At 38.0% G+C, this 23,509-nt stretch overlaps 1 protein-coding gene across 1 annotated transcript in view; it reads left to right on the forward strand.

Moving 5' to 3' along the window:
- The window catches only part of STXBP5L (syntaxin binding protein 5 like), a 216,841-nt gene that overhangs the window by 17,467 nt on the left and 175,865 nt on the right, over positions 1–23,509 (forward strand). The gene's annotated exons all lie outside the window — the stretch shown is intronic.

The following is a 23,509-nucleotide window of genomic DNA, read 5'->3' on the forward strand; positions in this document are numbered from 1 at the left end:
AATGTTTATCTGCATAATTTTCTTAGTTTGTCATGGTTCAAATGTATTCAAATTTGGTGAAAATACATATAAAGTAAGGAAAATAGAGGAAAGAATATTACAGGAAGATTTAAAAGTTACAGGATATGGAAGTAATAAACAAATATTTTTTACAACCTTTTTGTAGCTAAATAAATTCTGGGTTTAAAGTAGGGGACAATGCTGTATAAAATACCAATCTAATCTTTTCCTGGTTCTTTTGCTACCATTGTTCCCAAGGTAACTATAAACCTAATGAACCCAAAGGCAGGTTACAAAGTAAAGAAAAATCTCCTCCTGGAGAACCAGTCTGTGCTTCACGTAACATGACTAAAACTTTGTTTCCTCCATTCTTGGGTGCTTTTGTTCTGAACAGTTGTGTTTTCATAAGCCTCATTTTCTGTCTGATCCAGAACTTCTCACAAGACCCAACTAAACCTCTAGTTATGCGACAAGCTTTGCTGTGATAGTTCTATATATTTACCTATATGAAGTAGACTGAATATATTCTGTTCGGTTACAAAGAGGAAGATCCCCTTGAATTTGTGCACTTCTGGGAAAGTGCAAGTCTAGTAGTCATGCTTTCTTCTTTTGGGAGGTATGCAAGGTTAGAAAGCTGGAGCTTTGTCTCTGGAAACTTCACTGATATCTTCTATGAGTGGGGGTACTGGGAATTTCATGGGTAATGTAGATGCAGGAAGAAGACCTTGCAGAAGATTGACTCCCGAGCCCATCTCTTCTTTCCATCTCAGCAACTTGGCTTTTGTAGGAGCAGTGCTGTTACTGGCTTGGCATCCTATACCTTTCTAAATCCCTCCTTTGACAAAAATGCAGGTACAGAGCCTGAATTAATACAGGTTCATGTAGAATTAAGTTAAACCTGCCTGTCCCCTGCCACAGGAATGGAACATGCAGTGGAAAATTAGCTATATCCGTAACCTTATATAAAACTCTCAATCCATTTCCATAGAAGATATATAATAAAGGGTGAGAGGAAGAAGGGAGAAGAATGTTTTTCAAAACACCCTTCCCTTTAATATCCCTTCTCCAGTTTTGCTAGCAAACCCCTACCTCATTCACAGAAAATTGTGTACCAGTTCTAGTAGCTGAATCAAATGAGCATCAAGATTACCAGGGAATTTGATTTTTTTTTTTTTTTTTAAGAGATATCATCGCATAACATAAATGCTGCTCAGCTTAGGTGCGCAGAGCCTGGTTTGCTTAACTGAGCACTGAGTTAATGGAAGCTGTGCTTTGAAGGCAGAGGGTGCCATGAAAGGGATTGCTTATTTCTTCGTTTTAACCAAGGCTTCTTCACTTGGCTCTCAAAGGTTCACAGAACCTATTACATAAAAAGCCTAGTTGTGGACTAATAACTTTGCATTTGTACACAAGGCTGGACAGTAATCAGTGTGGCCTGGGACCACACACGGAACACCACTCGTTTAAGCCAGTCTTGCTGCAACCATTTGTAATTGTTGAAATCAGGCAATAAAATTCAAGTCAAGATGTAACAGATTTAGTATTACACCTGAAAATACAGTTCATAACAGAATTTTTTTAAGCAAACTGAAAAAAGTGTAGATTTTAATGGCTCCGAGTCTTCCACAGTATCCTGTAAAAATACTTTTTAACAGGGCCACACAATTTCATTCTGCCATGAATGTGTTAGGTAACAGAAAGAGAATTCGTTCCACATAAACGTTGTGTTTGGCTGATGCTTCTAAACAGTATTGTGGATGGAGTGAAAGGACAGGCTATTTGGCTACCATCAGAGAAATGCACCCAATTATTTATTTGTTTATTTATTGATAGCACCAAAAGGGCCTAGTTTGGATCAGACTCTGTTGTGCTGGGCAACACAAAGGCATAGCAAGACAGAATTTATGTTTAGTAATCATGTAATGCTGTAGAACAAGTTTTCCTGTGACCAATGTAAGTCACGTAATGGTATTCTTGCTTCCCTGTCTTTCTAAAAGATTTACAAAGTATTGGTATTTCTATTGGTCACAAGTTAACAAGTCTCAAAAGACAAGCTGTTTCCAAAGAAAATGAAGCGTGTACCTCTGTGTTGCGAATTAATGTTTAACATCACGCCTTCAGGTGATCATTTCAAGTGATCCAGCAGCAGTACTGAAATTTACTATGCTAAATTGGCCTGAAATAGAGTATATTATTCATAAGTTGCCATTGGGGTACAGAGATAAATGAAAGTTCATTTTGGTATGACAGTCAATTTGTCTTCTCCTAGATTCTTTTCGGGCTGCTTTAGATGCAACTGCTATAGCTTCTGTAGCAATGGGAATTGCTGTTGCTATGCTCTACTGATCCTAGCAGTCTCTGCGGAATTCTCAAGGAACTTCAAACAACAATGCAGGTTTTACCTACACTGATGACTGCTGGGTACTGGATCCTCGTAGGGACAGCTATGCTCCAGCCCACAGAATGAGAGTGCGCTGCAAATCATCGATGAAAGAGTATCTTCCTATTACCAACACAAACCAACAAAATCTGCAACTAAAGGGCAAAAACCCCACTCTTGAAACGATTGTTATGCCATCTGGTCATTCTTTTCCTTTGTCCTAAACACAGCAAATTTTATTTCACCTCTGAGGACTTTTTTCCTATTTGAAACCTGTTCTCAGCTCCCATACCTTTGATCATTGCTCAGATCATTGCTTGATACCACTCTACCTGGACTATCCTTGCTTCAGGCAAACACATTTGGATAAAGAGTGGCTATGAAATTGAATTCCTTTTCTTAATCGTCTCCATATCCTTCTTCTCTAGTCCCAGTCTGGAGAACCTTCTGATGTTACATTCAATAAAAGGAAGTGTGCAGTCTCTGGTTACTATCAGAGAAGGTTCTGTATCTATTTTTTATAGAGTGCACAAACAGCCTCAGTTTTACCTCACGGTAATAAAGCCTCTCTGTGTAGAGAGGCTCACAAGGCTCTCACCCCTCACAAGGGGGTGAGAAATTAAAAGACTTGGTCAGGCTTAAGTCTCTTCCTCATTTCATAGGAAAAAGAGAAGTCTGGGGGTTTGTCACATTCTCGATCTGAATAAATAGATTAAAATCAGTGTTGTTAGCAATGATTATTCCAGTATCAGATCTGAAGAAGTGGCATGTTGCTCTCAGATTTCAGGATGCATATTTCTATATTGTAATTTATTCAGCTCACAAATGCTCGTTAAAATTCATTGTAAGTACTTTCTGGAGTCACTGAGTTCTTTCCTTTAGACTTCTTCCATCGCATCAAAGATGTGCTTAGCCAGTACAGCCACCTACTTCAAACATATAGAATAGAGCATCTACATATTTTTGTATTGAGCTGCTGATTATTTGGTGGTCAGCTGCAGTAAGAAATTCTGAAAGAGACCCTTCTATAGCTATTATCATCTTTGCTTATTAAGAAATGAGAGAAAGTTTGTCTTAAATCCAGTGCAAAGAAAACAACTTACTGGGTCCAGAATGGCTTCCACACCACTGAAAGCTTATCCATCATCAAACAGGCTTAAATTAGTAATATGTCTTTGGACATGTTTTAGTGTTGTCTATTGTTGTAATTAATACATATTCTTTAGACTTATGGGCTTCATGTTGTCATGGATGCAGGTTATGGGGCATGCAAATCTTCATTTTCATTGTTTGTTGCTTGAGCAAAAAAGTAAGCCATCCACAACACATGCAAGGCCTTTCTAAGAGACATAACAGCTTGCTGTATTCCAATGTTATCAGACAATATAGTAGCCATTTTATACCTAAGCAAACAAAATTATTCTGACTCCCTAGCACATGAAAGTGGAAGTGTTGCTCTGCCCCCACCTTTCGCTTAGCTGCACGGTCCGGACACTTTCCTTGCTCTGACTCTGGTGCTCATCAGATGTTTCTGTAAGCAATCCAATTCACCAATCTGGCAAAATACTAGTTCTTTTTTGCTGTGTTACTTTTTGCCAGATTAGTGAACTGAATTATCTGGTGCTTACCTCTGGTGCTAGTCAGAATGATGCATAAGGAAACTGGAAGGAGTGCATAGTTGGGACTGGACAGAGAGGGAGATAGAGGAGAAATAGAAATTTTGGCAGTAAGGAGCAGGTTATCAGACTGACTTACCTTACTATGTGAAATTGCATCCCAGAAATCCAGCTATGGCAGAATGCAATTGTCTATGAAATTTGCTACAAAATGTAGCCTTTCAATTTTGAGTGGTATGGAAGATAGCCTATCTTTTGGTTACGTTTAAAAAATCTTCTTCATGTAAAGCCATTTGCAAATCACAAAAACTCTACAGGCTCTGCTCGAGAGAGATTCTTCTTTAGTATCATATTTGGAATAATTTTTCTCGCCTGTTTTATATGTTTCTTCCAATGCTTTGATAGCAAGGGTGATTTTTGAATGTCAAATACAGTACAGCAATACTTATTTTAATAAGTACATTTTGTGAAAAACAAAACATGGCTTCAAGAAGGCCAACGGCATCCTGGCTTGTATCAGAAATAGTGTGGCCAGCAGGACTGGGGAAGTGGTTGTCCCCCTGTACTCGGCACTGGTGAGGCCGCACCTCGAATACTGTGTTCAGTTTTGGGCCCCTCACTACAAGAAAGACGTTGAGGTGCTGGAGCGTGTCCAAAGAAGGGCAACAAGGCTGGTGAAGGGTCTGGAGCACAGGTCTTATGAGGAGCGGCTGAAGGAACTGGGGCTGTTTAGCCTGGAGAAAAGGAGGCTCAGGGGAGACCTTATTGCGCTCTACAACTCCCTGAAAGGAGGTTGTAGCGAGGTGGGTGTTGGTCTCTTCTCCCAAGTAACTAGCGATAGGATGAGAGGAAACGTCCTCAAGTTGTGCCAGGGGAGGTTTAGATTGGATATTTGGAAAAATTTCTTCACTGAAAGGGTTGTCAAGCATTGGAACAGGCTGCCCAGGGAGGTGGTTGAGTCACCATCCCTGGAGGTATTTAAAAGACGTGTAGATGTGGTGCTTAGGGACATGGTTTAGTGCTGGACTTGGCAGTGCTAGGTTAACCATTGGACTCAATGATCTTAAGGGTCTTCTCCAACCTAAATGATTCTATGATTCTGTAAGATTATCTCAGTTCTTTCTATGAAACAGCCAATAATCATATATTTGATTTCAGAGTTACTATCCCAAGCAAAGGGGAAGGTGAAATCTAAACCTGAGATAGCTCTGTTTAACAGCATGGGTCCTCAGCAGCTGATGTACACAGAGAGGCTTTATTACCAGGAGGTAAAACTGAGGCTGTTTGTGCGCTTTATAAAAAAATCAGGCAAAGAAAACAAATAGCACTAATTAAATCATCACCTGCAGAGTTCTGAGGAGGCATGGAATTTTACAGTGGTTAAAGGAAGTATGGTAAAGAATGTTTGACATCAGGCTGGATGTACTTTAAAAGAAAAGAGGAGAATATAACTTGAGGTTTTGGTCTGTGAGAAGGATGGCATAACATCTAAATATAAAGTGTGACAGATTTACTCTCCCTGGAACTGCTGTCTCTTAATCTAAACAAGGTTTGAGTAGATCTTTATCCTTAAAATAAGCCAACTGTGTTCCATGCTGTTTACTCTATGTAATTTATTGGACAGATGGAATGGGGGAGCACAGACAAGATCATAAAACCAAAGTTCTGTTGTTTGACTTGGAAGAATCATTGATGCATTTCATCTTTATCTCATTGTGGAATATATTTGGGATTTTTCCAGAGCACTTGAGTGATTCAGGAACACAAACCTCACTGAGAGTCAGTACTCCTAACATAAGTTCTTTTAGAAATCCCCCTGGGAATCAACACATACATATATGTATTTTTATATGCATAGATACCTAAATAGGTTGTTACAGAAATGAATTAATTGTCAATCTACAAGAATAAAAAAACCTATAAAATATATAGAAATACTCAAATTTACCTTTATGATTAAATGTGACGGAACCAGAGTTTGGGGAATTTTAAATCTATACTAAGATTATTGTGCATCTGGTTATGTGTGCACTCATATATGTTTACATATTAGGTCTCTGCATCTGTGCATAAATTTGGGTCCATTGGTCTCCCAAGCCTCTTTCATGCTTTTTAAGTAAACAGGTTAAGTATGTTACACTTAAATGTATTGGGCTTCCTTCACTTTCAATTGGTGTTTATCCAGGAGGTAAAAATGGAATCTGACATCTGCAAACAAATCTACTAAGAAAAAATAGATTTTCATATATTTGGTGATGCACATAAAAATGGCATACAGGTGGATGGATCTGGCAGCATTTTAATTGAAGCTGATGACTGCATTTATGATCACTACCTGAAAAAAAATGCTTTCTGCATGTTTGTTGCAAGAATTTTATTGAGTTTAATAAAAAAACCTGTGATATTGAAATGATGACTAGTGGTGATAGTCAACCATTTCAAAGAAGGGATGTGACTTAATTAGACTGTGTGTGGGCTTTAGAGCTTTCCCTACCTTTTTTGTTCAAAACTTTCTGTCATCAACAGAAGTGTTGTCATGCATAGAAAGTAATGCACATCGATTTGCCCTCCTTTCCAGTCTGCTAATTATCTTTTTTAGACAAATATCCATGACCTAAATTTGGCAAACATCCTTAAAACACAGAAATTTGTAGTCATACTATGCACTTAGTTATTTATTTTGACTCTTTTCTTCTTTTGCTTTTATCTGGCAAATACTCTTGGTGGGAGAGAGAATTGATATTTCTCCAAATAACTTAAGAAAACTAATATCTAGCAAAAAGGCAAACCCAAAGTACATAGGTACCTACATACACTAGGATTCTTTTAGCATTGTGAAGAGAGACCTATTTCTGTCTAGCTACAGGCACTTATTCCATTTAAATTCTTGACGATTTCTTAAAGTTAGGTGCCTTTCTTGCACATATGTTGTTTATGGAGGGAGGCCATGGACAGAAGGGAGCTGTGGAGGGTTGAATGCCCGTCATGAGGTAGAAAGGCTACAATGACTCTGAATAATTGTCTCTGCATTGGGAATACCAATGTAGAAGATCTTTGGAAGTTTCTGGAACCAAAGAGATCTGGCTGTGAGGATCTTCTGCAGCAAGGAACATGAACCACATGGTGGTGGTTCAGTATGAGATGGGACAGACACAGTCGCACGCTATTTCAGCCAAATGCCTAGGTATAGGTGTAGGACAAATGCATAATTTTTCCTGAGGTCTGAAAAATGGGGAGATGGACAAAACAGAAACTATGATCTCATTCAGGAGAGGGGGAGGGAAAGGTTTCCTTGAAGAGCCCCTCTACTCTGCTCTGGTGAGACCTCACCTGGAGTACTGTGTCCAGCTCTGGAGCCCTCAGCATAAGAAAGACATGGACCTGTTGGAGCGGGTCCAGAAGAGGGCCACGAAAATGATCAGGGGGATGGAACACCTCTCCTATGAAGAAAGGCTGAGAGAGTTGGGGTTGTTCAACAGGTTCTTTTGGGTTAGGGTTCTTTTCCCTCATCCATGGTCAGCTCAGTCCCTCTTTCCCTAACTGTGACCTAGTTTCACTCCAGTTCTTGTAGTTCTTATGTTTCTATTCCTCAGCCCTGACCTGTCTTTTCTTAGTGGCAGCAAACAAGCAATATTCTTTCAATCTCCACCTTTCTCCTGACCTGTGCAAAGCAGCCTCTGAATGACATATTTTTCTAAGGAAACTGTTCGAGTCAAGAACCAAGATGTTTCCCGAGTGCTTCAGATACAGCATTCAAAGCCACACATGAGTACAGAAGGAAGAATCAAAAAAGAGCATCATAGGAGAAACCAAGCTTGTCCAAAAGAGATTGTGGATCAAGAGCTATCAGAAAGTGAATAGCTGAAGCAGCCAAGTCTTAGGCGGCATCAAAGAATACAGGCATAGCATCAGTCTCCTCATCCAGAGGGAGCACAGGGAGGGGAAATGACCCAGAAATTTTGGGAGCCTGTTCCTTTTTAGTGTTGTTTTGAAGGAGATCAAAGGTAGTTTAGAAATTTATATGTAGAAGACATCACCACTTAAGCACATTCCTACCAACTCACTCAATCCCCTTCTGGACACACAGTAAGTTCATAGCCCTCCTCAATCATGTACATGAGTACCATCCTCAGTGCCTGGATCATTTGGAGAATGTGCTTCAAAAAGAACTGGTCCTTACTATTCCTGTCTGAATGGAAAGGCTGCCCTGAGTCCTTGCAGAGGTTTTACAAGGGACAGCAGGCACCTATGATTTGGAGAGAACTGGGAACATTAACCCCCAGTCTCATACATAACCCCTTGCACTCAGACAAGCACTTTGGACTTCATGCCTACATGTCCTAAGGGCCAGTCAAACCAGAAATGGGCTCCATCATTGTGAAGGCATATTCTCATGACCCAGCAGCATGGAGATTATGCAACATCTATTCTGGTGTGGACAAGCACCCAAACAGTTTTAAAGATCCCATCTCTGATGATAAATAAGGCATTCGTCTTCATCAGCTCTTAGGCTAGAGTTAGGTAAGGCACAGATATCATGACTTCTGGTGAAGCCTGTTAAGATGCTTATAAGTCTACAAAGGTGGGCCTCCAAGGCTTGCATAGCATGAGGTGGTAGTTCATGAGGTTTGGGTAGTTATAGCAACCCTGAGTTATGCATTAGATGGAAACATGGATTCCATGAACTGGCTCTCCCCTTCATAGTTCAGGAACCCACAGAGATCAAACTTGGATGATTTTGTTGGTATCTCCTGCTATTACTATTTGAAGGAAAATAGTCTGAAGGATGGTATCTGAGGCAATCAATCACCGCTGGTGTACTTACTCTTTGCGAACTGGTTACTAACTAAAACGTAAGAGTTGGAGTTGCAAGGCTCCACTGGGTGATTGACACTCTTGAAAACAGTTCCAAAACTACATGAAAGGATGATGAAGTCATGGTACTAGCTTACAGCAGAGGGGCCCTGCAATTCTGCTCCACATCTGAAAGTTTTGCATTAACTGCTGATCATTTCACTTCTAGAGGATAATGCTGTACCACAAATCCAAGCTTGTTTTCTGGGACCAGAACCTCCAGTCAGTCATACATGAAGCAATCATGGTGGCAAGGACTCCCAAAAAATCATTCTGCCTATCTTCTTCCACGTAAAAGGATGTCCAGGAGGATGGCCTCATTAAAATTTACTTCCAACATAGCTTCTGCAGAAGCAGGATTAAATTGCATTCCTCTTCTGAAGCACCTCACAGAGTATATCATCCAAACTTGTACTGGGGACACAGGCCAGGAAGCAGGTACCATTGTGCTGCTCAGAAATGGTACAAGCAGGAACAAGAAAATTAGAAATAAGAAAGACTTTATCTGGGCAGTGGTGGCATGTGCAATCACATGGGCAATGAAGTGCTAATGTCATCTGTGAGAGAGGCCCTGAAGGCCAGTGTGGTGCTCCCTAGATAGCCTGTAACTAAGTAAGCAAAGGTTTGTGGGATAAGTCCCTCTTGGACTAATGTTCAAACCAAATGTAAAATTTGAATGAAACCCCCTGAAACAAGTAAACTGAAAATGTGAGAGGTCTCAGCACAAACTTCTGCTCCTATTATAATGTAGATATAACCAATGTTCCTGGAGATTTCTTCTAGAGGAGCCATGAATGATGCAAGATGGTGAGTCTTATCTACCTATTTTCAACTAAGATCCACTTTATCAGCATGAATGATTTCCTAAGGAGATATGTAAATTTTCAGTTGCTAATCAAAAATGATCCTCTGCCCACATAGTAAACAACCAATATTGGTATCACATTCTATAATGTCATGTACAGGTGCCAGATTCATCAGTCACCTCTTAAAGTAATGGAAGAAACTGAAACAAAATCAGACAGGAATCATGCCTTCAGTGTGAAATATCAGGAAGTCAGCTTCAGTAGGTTGGGAAAGCAACTTTATTTGTGAAGCACATGGGTACTTGGATCTTTTCATTTGATGATTTTGGGAACTTCAGTGTGTCTTTTTTAATGGGTTAGGTGCATCAGAGGTGATAATATGGCAGGGGCAAAATAACTAAAAATAGGAAGATAACCAACAGTGATGTGCAGAAAGTTACTAGTTTTCTCTTGGCAAGGTGAATCCTTTGTGGGTTAGTCAGTGCTGAGTAAAACTTAACCAGCAGAAGGTAATAGAAGTGTATGGCTACAGCAGCTGAAATCATATGGCAAAAGACACATGCTCTTCTGCTGAAGAATGTACCTTTCAAATTTTTGCTCTGGCCCCACAGTGTAAGGGAGTGCAAAGTATGACTGTGACAGGCTTCTGAATTATGCTCTGTGTTGTTACAATAATGTCCTGGGCACCTCTTCTGATTTCGTGTTGTTATGCAAAGATCAGTACAATAAAACCATCCATAATAACTACTTTAAAGACTAACTATAATAAACAAAGTACACATTGTTTAAAGAATGGTCTGCCATTGTGCTAACATTGTACTAAAATACTTGTAAGCTAAGGTGAACTTAGCAAGCCAACTCTCAGTGATGCTGGGTTTTGATAAAAGAGGAGTCCGTTCCTTTGTAATTCTGTCCTTCTTAGTCTATGAATGTTTGCTTTACAGGCATGCTGCATTGGTATTACATTACAGATTTTGCAGTTACGGTGTCTTTCCTTGATTGTTTCTTGTGGTGGGTTGACCCAGCCAGCAGCTAAGCAGCACACTGCGACTCACTCACTCCCCCCAGCAGGATAGGGGAGAGAATTGGAAAAGCAAAAGTGAGAAAACTCATGAGTTCAGATAGCAACAGTTTAATAAGTGAAGCAAAGCTGTGCCCACAAGCAAAGCAAAATAAGGAATTCATTCTGTACTTCCCATCAGCATGCAGATGTCCAGCCACTTCCTGGAAAGCAGGGCCTCAGCACGTGGAACCATTAGCTACTTGGGAAGACAAATGCTGTAGCCGCAAACGTCCCTGCTTCCTCCTTCTTTCCCTGAGCATCATGCTGAGCATGATGTCGTATGGTATGGAGTATCTCTTCGGTCACTTTGGGTCAGCTGTCCTGGCTCTGCCCCTCCCAAACTCTTGTGTACCCCAGCCTACTCACTGCGGGGGCAGAGTGGGTAAAATAGAAAAACTCAATGCTGTGCAAGCACTGCTCCACAATAGCAGAAACTCTCATGTGTTACCAACACTGTTTTAGTCACGTACCCAAAACACACCACCATACAGGCTGCCATGAAGAAAATTAGCTCCATCCCAGCCAGATTCAGTACACTTCTCGAAACATCTGCAATACTGTTTATTTGAACAGTTGTGGTTTTCAAACAATGATGACTGGAAATCTAGTAATTTTAACGTGCTTTCATTGTAAAACTGCTGACTTGAGCAGAAGCAGGATTTCACAATCTTCTCTCTAATTATTGATAATAACTGTTATTTCTAGTAAACGGTATCTGGGATTTTTTCATTTTACTAAATAGATATTAGCAAGTCTCTGGGTATATTTACGTGTTGCTATGCAAAATTAGCTCTAAAAACACTCACAGATAACATAAGAAGGAAATATTGGAATTTGATTCTTTTGTACTATGATTGATTTCTGGGGTTTTTTTGTGATTGCTCCAAGAAAACTAAAGCCCTAATCACCCATTACACTGCTAAATTTTAAGCAGCTACAGCAGGTGCATTTTAAATGCTAAGACTTTTAGAGGAGTTTGAGTTTCTGTTTTGTTATTTAGCTGTATTTTCTGCAATGCAAAATTGATAGCTCTATGACATTTTGTTTATATTTTTCAACTGCTTCAGTAAATAAATAAGGATTGGCTGAATTATCTGGTTTGATCTGAGACAAACCAATTTCAAATGCACTGTGCTTTTATTATGAGATGAATCAATGTTTTCTGTGGTAGAAGTATACTAATATTTGAGTAAATTCATGTAGTAGGCATGCACGTGAATTACTTTACTCAACTATATAGTCTCTTGGAAGCCTATGATTAGAATTTACTATCTAGTCTTTCAAAACAATTATCTTTGTTTTTTTCCGTTATTATTTGCACCATGTAAGTTCAGAGGTTCAAATAATTTCTTGATTTCAGTCGTGGATAGATGTTCCCATTAGATTATAACAGTAGTGCTTTCTTTTTCACAGCAGTTTTATTAATCTTAATTTGTAGAGTTTGAGAGATTTCACTTTAAGTTAAATGCTTAGAGCTAAGGAGTGGCTAACACAATACATCAATACTTTATCTGTTGAGGAACTTGATTTAAAATATGTGATTTGTTTAGGGGAAGTGTCCTATATTCCTTCTACAGATGGCATACACGCTAATCAGTAGATTATTTGCATAGCTTTTTATCTTATTGGCCAAATTCATGAGAGGGACATCATTTTGAAACCCAGGAATGCAGTCTCTTAGATAAAAATTAAATTAAAACTTAACTTTGAATTTGGCCATTTTTAAACAGAAAATGAAGTAAGTGCTAGAGTGAAAAGTGTTTAGGTACCATTCATGAAACCAAGAAAGCAAGGTAATGTTTGTTTCCCTGTAGTGTATTGATAAGAGACTCCTAGAAGATAATAGTAATGTCAGGGTGATGCAGAGAAGAGATTATTTATCTATGTCTTATTCCACTGTGAAGAGTAACCTAACCGGCAGTACATAAATAGGGCATGAGTAGCACTGTCTGTCTTTCCTGGTTTTTGAGAGTTATCCAACAGGTATGAATTGAGCCACTAAACTTCTAATAAATTATAAGCTGTACATGTCAACATTTTTTCCCCAATATTTTCAAGCCAAAATGATTTGACAAATTCACCATTCTTTCACATTTTCATTTTATCCTTTTCTTCCTTGTTCTCTGCAAGGTTTGAGCAATTTCTCATGTTACTTATTCATTAAGACTGCAGAATATTTTCTTTGCATTATGCTAATGTTATAGACTACTTCTTTGTTCTCTGATTTCAGTTTAGTGAGGGTTGTTTATCTTCTCATTCAAGGTGCGAGAGATTTTGTTTATTTACTCCCTGAAGGAACCAAGTCATCCAATTTATGTGTGAGATAGTTTTGTTAAGAAATCATGTGAGCACTTGAGAGATATGAGTATACACTCTTAATGATACATCTGCTTACATGGAGAATTAAAAAGTTAAGGGAGGGAATTTTATAAAACCACTATATGGACATAACCTGACTGAGTACATTGCTTTACTCACAAGAACAGCCCCGTTGAAATCTGTAGTATCAAAAACCGCACTGGAGTGCCTAAGCAAGATTTAAGTGGAGTTCAGGCATCTGAAACTGAAGCTGAACTTCTGAACACCTCTGCTGAGTTTTCTAACCTGGGAAATGCCCAGCCTCTTCAGATGCTTTAAGTGTTGTTTGTGTAGACACCCACAAGTGCCTAAGAGTGTCAAGTAGCTCAGCATCTGTCTCCTGATAGAGCACTACTATGATTAATCAACTAGACATTTCACCAGCAACCTCTGTTAAAGGATTAAGATCTGGCAGATCTTCTCAGAGCAAGTGTACAAGATCAGACTGAACACACAGTGCAGTGGCGGATGCTACTTCTAAGAGTTTGTGCTCATCCTGTATCCACTGACTTGTACTGTGGATGTACTGTCTTGAGATATGGGAGTGTCAGTTCAATTTTCTCAGCAAAAAGTTTAAACCTACACATCCCATTAGACACAACAACATTTTTACTACCAGACCATATATACCTGTGAGGTTTTTTCACCTTAAAGTGTTCCACTTTGCAGGAAAAGCAAGCACAACCGTGTCTTTATAGGTTAATGATTTAGTCACGTAATTTAAAGTAGGAATCTTGCACTCCAGTCTGTGCTCAAGGACTGTTTGTAAATTTTATTTTGAACAGTGATTGGATGCAATAATTAAAACTTTTGAAGTTATTCTCATTTTTGTAGATCATGTTATCTTAGCAAGACAGATTGAATATCTAATTCATAACAGCTTCATGTGTTTGTTTCATACAAGTTTTTCATAAAATGATACTTTACACTGGAAGATCAAATGGTACCCGATAGATTTGGTAGTGCCAAAGTAGCTCTTAAATTCATGCTGCCTGTCTGGGCCCATAGCTCTTGTCTTTAGTGAATGTATTTATTTTATATCAAATCACTGGATAGCATACACAGATCATAGTAGGAGCTGGAACCCAAGACCTCTCCATCCCAGGTGAAACCTGCTAGCTATGATTTCTTGTTCTGTCTCTCTTAATTAATGAGTCTTGCCTTCTCCCCCAAACCTCCACAACCTGCACTTCTGAACTGGAAGAATCAAGAATTACTGTAGTTACAAGAAGGGTCTGGTCAGGACATTGTGCTCATAGCACTTTTATTTTAAGCAGAGTAACTGTTAATTTTTGTTTCGTCATTATTTTTAGATGCAACAAATGCTGAACTGTTAATGGGGCAGTTTTTGCATGCTTTATAAGTACACCTTTTCATTCATTCAAGAAGATATCTAATGGATAGAGGCACCTGCAGACTTAGAATTGGTTCCTGCTGTTCGTATCGTAGAATGGAAAAGCATCTACCAGTGTCAGGAAGTCTTATAAAATGTAATGCATGGTTATAAATTTCTTCTAAGATTAAGAATACCAGAATTATATTTGCCAGAGCTATAGAAAAAGGAAGTCCTTAAATACATTCACAACAGAGTGATGAGCACTGTTACAAACATCTGTGAATTATCCTGTGCATTTTGATCATGCCTCCACAGTGTGTGGTTTGTATAAAGTGAATGAATAGCCATTCTTGAACACATATTTGTCAATGAAAATAAAATTTCATATAAAAATGGACATAAAATTAGTTTAAAGATAACTCATCATCCGGACCATAAGCTTTTCAAGCTGCCAACTTCCTCAAGTAGGGTGTCCCAGCTAAAAAGAAAACAAAGCTAGAAACTCCAGTATTTTCTGAAACAAAAGGAGAAGCAAATTCTCCTGTGAGGATCACCCCTAAGAATGTCTTCTTCTATGCTCCTAAAGTTTGTAGCTTAGGGTTGCTAGCATTGCAACTCTCAGATGAAAGGGAATAGCAATGGAAAACTTTTATTTTATAGGTTCCTTCAGTTTTAATTGAGAGATCATTCTTTTGTACTTGAAAGTAGAACTAGAAGAATCACTTCATTAGGCTGACAGTTTTTACTACGGCAAAGAAGCTTTCTCAATTTCTTTTAAGAGTAAATTAAATCACAGGGAAATCAATATCTGCAATAAGAAAACAGTGTAATTTTCAGGTCTGCTGAATAACTTAAGGACTTGAGACATTTTCCAATTGTTTAAAAAAAACCGTTCAAACTATTTTTAAAGGAATATAAATAATGCTATATGCTACATATTCCTAGAAGGCTACAACCTATGCTACAAGAAAGGACAGAAAAACACTTAAGAGTTGTTACTAGTTTTGTTTAGAGGAATAATTCTCTTCTGACTTCAAATCCATTAGTTAATTTAATTCTGAGCAGGCAGGTGGAATATTGTACTTTACTTGCCTATTTTAGCTAGCCAGTGCCAGGGTTTGCCTATTTTAGCTAGCCATAGACATTTCTAGGGCTTCACAGAAAGGCATTAAGACATGATAATTAAGAGTGAGTCTTTTCCTTCTAAGTTCCTACTTTAATCAATGAAACTCTGAAACATAGAGTTAATAGAAGTACAGTACAACTAGGTCTGCACGTTCAGTTCATTCATTTTCCATTAGTCCTGCATCAGTTCTGTCCCCACAACTCTCCAACTTTGCTTCTGCTACTGTCAGAATTCTTGACCAACCTTACGCTTCTGGGCCTGATGAGGAAGAGCTGTATCAGGGTCCTTGTCTACTTTGCCATGCTGTGTGCTGTAGAGAAAGGGAGAAGCACAGACATTGCACTAAGAGGAAATGAGGATGAAAGAATGAAATGCAGCCTCTTTGAACTACTGCATTCTTTGTATTTGTTTTTCCGTCTTCTGTTCTGTGAGATTGATGTTATATCATGAGGAGAAAAAGAAAATTTTGGTGGTTTCCTGAGACAGTCTAATTGGTTGCCTAGTCCCAAAGTAGAGGAATCGAAGTGTCTGCTCCTGTTCCCTTAGCACGTTTGAAACTTATGAGAGGGACTGAAAGTTTTTCTGTTGTTCCTAGAGGGGTATCAGGTACAGCTAAATTTATTCATGAGGGGAAAAGCTGCCAAAACTGCTGCCACTGATTCCATTGATACTGAAGAATAGTTTAAAGATCTCTTCTACTTCCTTAGTTTAGAATAGGATCCTGAAAGTTGGCAACTGAGAAACCATAAAAGCCCTCTTTCCAGCAGTTCTGATAATGTGGTGCAGTTTCTAACAGGACGGGTGAAACTTGTGAATGATGGAGACTGTCGGAAAGAATGTTCACAGTCTGTGTGCTTGGTGTCATCTTTGCTATCCAGAAACAAGACTTCCACTGGTGCCTAATGGTTGTCTGGCTACTGGTTTGTCTTTAAGCACAACTAGATGAGGTTCATGCTATAGACCTGTATAAACAGATCTCTTAGTTTGCAAAGATAAGGCATCAGTAGTTAAGTAAGGATATGTTCTCTGTCCTTGATTCTGATATTTCCCATATTTAAAATTTCACCTGTGTGATCATCAGCTCTTAGTTTTACAAGGTCTGTGCTTTGACAGAGGACAGGCAATGGAAGACTATTACCTTGTGTTTTAGAGCTCCAACCCAGGGTAAATATATTGCACTTCTGGACTCTTTGATATGATGTTGTCATCATGATCGTAATTAATATGCAATGGAATAGCAAATCAAGGTTGTACATGCAAATTTAACTCTTGCAGTTGATAATCTTTTTGAATTCTTGGCTTTAATATACAGTCTTTAACATTCCTTTAACACTTCAGTGTTATCATGTAGTAAATCATTCTCTAAGAACTAGAGTTAGTTTTGCACTAGTGTAGGAATCATAACTTGTTTTCTTGATTTAAATGTATTTAAATGTATTTTAAAACATGAGCACAAATATTGATTTCATAGTTGTGTAAAATTAGCCGAATTTCAGAAAAAAAAGATTATATAAAGTAGCTCAAATAAAATCTGAATTAGAAATAGCCAAACCTATTAAAACCATTAGTTTATTTGCCTTTTAATTAACAGCTTTATGTTCCTAATTAAAACTATAATTGGTTATCATCCTGCTTGCTAGAGATACCTTTAGAGTCCAAGTTTCAATTCAATATTTCTTATTTTTGCTTTCTCTTCTTCTTCCTTAGTAGGGAGTAGAAAGAACTAATATTGTCTATAGTTACAGCAATGATTATAAGGGAAAGTCTGTCAGTATGCCATGAAGCTATGAATAGTTATTATGAATGAAGTTAAGCCCGGTATCAAAGACATAGAAGACCAAGTTTAATCTGCCCATGTTGCTGCTTGTGAAATAGTTAAGTATCTTGGATGATACTGAAAAAGCTTACCTAAACTAGATAGTTTGAGAATTTGATACTGAGTATTTTCAAGCTACTTGAAGAATCAGCAGAAGCTTTTGGGAGGAGCAGACTCGTGCAAGCATTTTTCATTTAAAAAAAATAGGAAAACCTTTCGGTTCTCACTTACAAACTTTCTTAAATGCATATTTAGAAAATTTTTTATTCATCAACCAACTACGAGAGCAACTACAACACTATCAAGTGTTATTTAAGTGAGTATTTTTATACTATCCATGGAAATGATGCTGTCTTTCTTTTAGTTCTAGTCAATCTATGGTTATATAATCATAGTACATATGCCCTTGTTGTACATATGGAGCCTTGTTGTCACTGCTTATTGCAATTATTATTCAGACATGATTCTGGAAATTTAGGCAGGGTATTTTTAACAACAGAATCTTGTAAAGTTATCTTTTAAAGAGAAATTGAGCTGTGAATCTTCATGTCAGATTCAAGCTCATAAGCATATAGGATCTCTCATGGGGCTTTTTTATTGCAACAATTGTATTCATCAACATTATATACAGTTAGCTATAGGGATGCACAGATCTCTTCCTAGAATTCCTGCTGTAAGTTTAGATTCTCCTGATGTGCATAAGCAACTATACTTATTTTTTCTTCTAGTGGAAATTATGTTGAATTTGTCAACATTGCACATGGCCATCATCTTGCTCTTTCACCAAGTTTGTTTAGGTTTGTTTAAAAATCCTTGCTAAACTTGCTAAACCAAACGACCTTGTCACATGTTTAATTCTTTAGGTCTTTAACAGATGAAGAAATGTATCAAACTTTATCAGATGTACACTGGAATATTGTGACTTCAGCCTAAGTGCCATTGCTTTTGGCGACACTGTCTTCAGAATGTCAAAATCACTGTTGAAATGGACTGTGCTCCCCTCTCTCTCACCCATTTTTTAAATGCTTTTCAATTTCTTGAAGATCCTACTGGGAATTTTTGAAGTGCGTTAGAATTCAGTTTTTAGTTTGTTGACAGTTAATTACACCCTTTTATTTCCTACCATAATTTTTAATCAATGGAGGTATTTTCTCTTATTCTGTGTCTCTTCAGTTTCTGCATTGTTTTCTGATTAAGGACACTATCTGCAGCCTCTTGACAACTGTGGACATTTTTGTCCAGTTTCATGATCTTTTACAAGACCAAGCAGTACCAAGAGATCAGTGTCACATGAACTTTTGGGGACAAATTATTGTTATTTTTTAGGGAATAATGATCAGACTAAATTCTTTATTGTTATATTTCTATAATTTAAACAAGTTTGCTAGGTGCCAGTGTAAGATTTACTGATTTGTAATTTCCCAGATCATCTCAAGTATGTATTATCATCCATGCAGTTTTGGGGGATTTTTCACTAGCATCCATTCTGCTTCATTCCTATACTCCTTCCAAAACATGACGTAAATATCACCTAAACTTACTAGTAATTTACTTAGGACATTATCTGTTGGTTTCTGAACCTATGTTTCTGATATCCTCATCTCTAATAGTATTAGCTAACACACACACAAAAAAAGGAGTGTACATAAGGGATCCTTTGCCAATACACTCTGTTAAAAGCTGAATCAAAGAAATAATTAAGCTTTTTAATAATCTTGTTTGATTGCTTCCTTTAGCCATGGGTAACCCAGGAGATTCCTCAGGTTTTGTTGTACTTATTATTGTTTGCTAAGCTTGCCATTTCCAGTGTGATCAAAACATTTCACATTTGTTTTTTTTCCTTTACCTCTCTTAATACTCTGAACACTAGTGTAAATCTACAGCAACTCTTCTGAGTTGAATGTGGTTATTCCAGATGGATGTTGTACTTTCCACCTCCACATAGCTTGACCGCATTTTCCCCCAGGTTTTATTCTCCTCATTAAAATAAAATAAATATTTGCTTTTTATGATAATGGGCAAAGAGTTGTATTAAAAATTGGTTTTGCATAAAGAAGTTGGGACTGTTAGCCCAGCTACTGTTCTTATAATCATAAAATCTCCATTGTAAATATTTTCTTCTACCTTGTGCAGGAAAAATGGCATCCATATTGGTTCCATCATGTTTAATAGGTAACATAGCCTTTACTTGAAGTGAATTTGGGCTTCCAGGAGCCTTTAAAAATAAAATCTCTCTTATTAACCAATGCCTATGGGTGTAACACCAAGCAAAGTGCAGGGAATCATATTGTTCTGCTGGATCTCAGTCAGTTTTTTTTAAAAAGGAAGTTGAAACACTTCAGAAGCATCGCATGTAGAGGAAGACAGAATTCATGAGTTTTTAATGCTTCCATTTTGCATTTGCAGGTTTGCACTGACTTTCAGATAGAATGGTTCTAAATCAGTATTTTATAATCTGTGCCGATATGAATTAAAACTGCAAAAAGCAACAGTACAGAATGGGGAAAAAGCAGTATCTCTTAGGGAGACCTTTAATCACCAAGTATCAGAATGACTAAAATGGATATCGGTAGAGCTATCCCAGTTTTACTGATGAGGAAGCTGAGGCACTGAATGGTAAAGTGATTTGACCCAGTCTTTAATGAGGGATGGGTAAAGAGCATAGATTCTTTGATTTCTAGGCTGGCACTTCAGCCACAAGCTAATTCAGTGGCATTTAGCCTGAAAGCGCTTGTGTGCATGTTTCTGATGATACTCTTATGTGTTGTCTTCCACATCATAAGGAATTCAGGACTGATTCTTGTATTCTTTTGCATTGTGCTGCTGTAATAGCAATGTAACAGTGTAATGTGTTAAGGATAAGTCAAGTACATCCTATACCTTATTTTCCCCATATACTTTACTGTTGCTGAGGCTTGATCCATAGGTTTTAGATTACATATTACAGTCGTTGGATGGCATATGTAGCATACATGGAAATTGTTCTCAGGTTTTGAGCACTCTGATGCTTAAATACACAGGCATTTGTTTAATGTTCTGCTACATACAGAAATGTTGTATAAAACCACGGGATAAATAGATTCAGTGTGCACGTTCCTCAAATGTAAGAAGAGATTGTAAAAATTTCATTGCCCAAATGTGCGTCACGGTGTGTTATTTTAGTTCCTATCTGAAGTGAGGAAAAAGGAAAGAGTATACACACAAAGAGAAAAGAAAAGAAGATATTCTTGGCAGTTGTATACTTCCAGATTGCATTTGCGTTTGAGGGGGGGATGGATCTGGGAAAATGCTGTGTAATGTGGCCACCTGTCAGGAAAATTACCACCTGTCTCCAGTCTCGATCTTAGTTGTTCAGAACATTAACAGAACAGAAAAATAGTGGTATCCTTGTAAGTGAAAACAGTTGATGGGTTGATCTTTTTTAATAGGGTTACAAACTATTTATTACCCAGGTAATAAAAGGCTGATTAAATTGTTTGTGCTGTGTGTTAGAATATCAATGTCTCAGGCAGACAGAACTGGCTCTCGATATCTATCTGTATGTTAGTTTTTAGGTTCTATAAGCCTACATATTAAAAACCTCTGTTTAAATTTCTCTTTTATCTCACTAATGCTCCTTTCATTTCAGTCACAGTGGCAAATTTTAATTACTATTGCTTATGGGTTCAAGCAACCACCACTGTTATCATCCATACTGAAGAATCCCATTGTTTGTTTCTCTTACCACCTTTGCCCCAAACAGGGAATGGGAAGCTTCCAGGTTCTCCTTTGTCACTTCTTCCCTGTCTTTTCTCTCTGAAGGATGAGGCAGGGTTAACCATTGAACATTCACTGAAATTATGAATACGTATATGAAGACCTCAGCCTCCTGTAGCACATTGCTACTACTACCATAGCCATCTAGATTCCTCAAGCTGCTCAGTGTGAATCACATCTTAAAGAAAAAATTTCACAGGCAAGTCCTCTTCCGCTTTCTTGTCTCCAACTGTGTTTTGTTACTAATTTCAATCACTTGGGCAACCTGTATTTAAATCACATAAAGCTACCAGGTACTCCACATCTTACAACCCTGAAATGCTGCTTCTATTCTGCTGCACTCTCCTGTTCTGCAAAACTTTAGGAAAGCAGTAGGTGTTTTTCTGTAGCTCTGCACGTGTAATCTTTGTCATATCTCCTGGACTGGAAGCCTGGTCTTGTCCGTCTGGCTATTGCGCTGAGATCTAACAAGGGAAGATAACCAGGAGAGAGGGAAGCTGAAACAACACCATCTCAGGGTGAGGACACAGTCTTCCCAAAGTCTTCTGCTGTAGAATACTGTCCTGCTATTACAGGAAAATCTAATACTCAGTTCCAGCATCTTCAGACTAGTTATTCTCCATATAATGTGGTATTTCTGCTATTTCACAAATGTGCAGCCACTTTCCTGCATCCTCTCAGCATCAGCAGATACCCACATTAAAGCTGTCTCAGCAAACCCAGGAGTCCTTTACTCCTACCTGCCTAGCACTCCCCTGCATGTTACTATGCCTTTGCAAGTTTCTCAGCTCTGATAATTGCCTTTCATTCTACAGTGTCGCAGAAGTTCTCAATATACCCAGTGAGACTTACTCCATTTGTTCATCTGCAAGAGCTGCCAGGTTTTGCACAGACCTGTGACCTTCCTTTGCTACTGTTTGCAGCAGGATATATTGACCATATACACTGGTATTTGTAGCTGACCATGAAGTGTTTGCAAGTATACAAAATAACTCAATAAATAATTTGTGTTAAATATAGAACTTGAAGACTTGGCAGTCATAAACTAAGGGGACAATTTCTTCTTCTACTTGCAATTGAAGAATATTCCAGTGGCAGCTATAGCAATTTCTAATAATGGAACATCAAAAAAAAAAGTACAGTTTTTAACTTCTTTTAATGAAATTGTATCAGTTGAAAGGAGGAGGAGAATAAATATCCTCTGACTTGAACAGTTCTCTAAATTCATCAGCAAGTCTCCAGAGATTGTGCAAATACTCTTGCACTTTCAAGTATGTTTTTTTCCAGTCTTTATGAAAACTTTGAAACTTCTTGGAGTATAGCGCCACTGCAGGCTCCACCCCCTGTGGACATACCTAAGCTAGGTGCTTGGAGTACTGTTGTGGTAGGAAAGAACTCAGTGAATGAACTCACATTCTATCTGGGAATGGGAGTACATGTTGGGAGTTCCGTCCATACTGATTGTCGTGCTGCTGCAGATAATGTTATTACAATACTTGAGCTTTGTGAGCTCATTGTGAATTACCTGCCTGAGTTGTAGTCACATCTTTGCCGACTGTATGATTGTCTTTTTGTAATTAGAGGCTGTACTCTTTTCATACTTTACAGTAACTCATAAATGTTTGACGGCTTTTGAGCAATTAGTGCTGCTTCTGCTCTAGAAGTTATGAATTTGTTATGTGCAATGATTTTCATAATGTGTCACCTTAATTGATTTCAGTCGGTTTGGCAAAGAAAAGCAGTAAAACTGAAAACATGTAAGATAGCAGTTTTCTAGTTGCATGAATAATGTGCAATATGAATTCTAATCTATTTTCATGAAAAAAAATACAAATGGCTTATTCCACTCTATTCTCAGCCTGGAAATATGCTGACACATCTAGTGCATCATAAGAAGTACTTTACATGTGAGTTACCTTGGTTAGCGGCTCACTGGGTCCCCACACTTGTGCTTCCTATTTATGAAGTGACTTTACACTTGAATGCAATTTGTTTCGTAATGCTTGAAGGCAAATAATCCTTTACAGCTATTAAAATGTGAAAAAAATCTGTTGGGCTAGAAATCTCTTTTTCTACACGTGTGGTTTTTTTCTTCAAAGATGTAGTCATCGTGTATTTCTTATTCATCCCTTGTGCATGACGTATCAGACTGAAGTGGCTTGTGGAGAGGAAAAGCAGTCCCAAGACAAAATACTACGAGAAGCACTAGAAGAATTCTGATGCAGATTTATTTTTAAAAATCCACATCAAAAAGCCATTTAAGGGAATGAATTCTTGACTTGTGACCATGGGCAAACATTTTTTCAGAACAAGTTAGAAAATACATCTACTTGTTTATCTGTAATCATTCTCCTCTCAGAATGTGGTCATATGTACTTGGTATACCTCTTGGAAATCT

This window comes from Aptenodytes forsteri, unplaced genomic scaffold (assembly GCF_000699145.1).
Source record: "Aptenodytes forsteri isolate BGI_AS27 unplaced genomic scaffold, ASM69914v1 Scaffold216, whole genome shotgun sequence".
Classification (NCBI taxonomy): Eukaryota; Metazoa; Chordata; class Aves; order Sphenisciformes; family Spheniscidae; genus Aptenodytes; species Aptenodytes forsteri.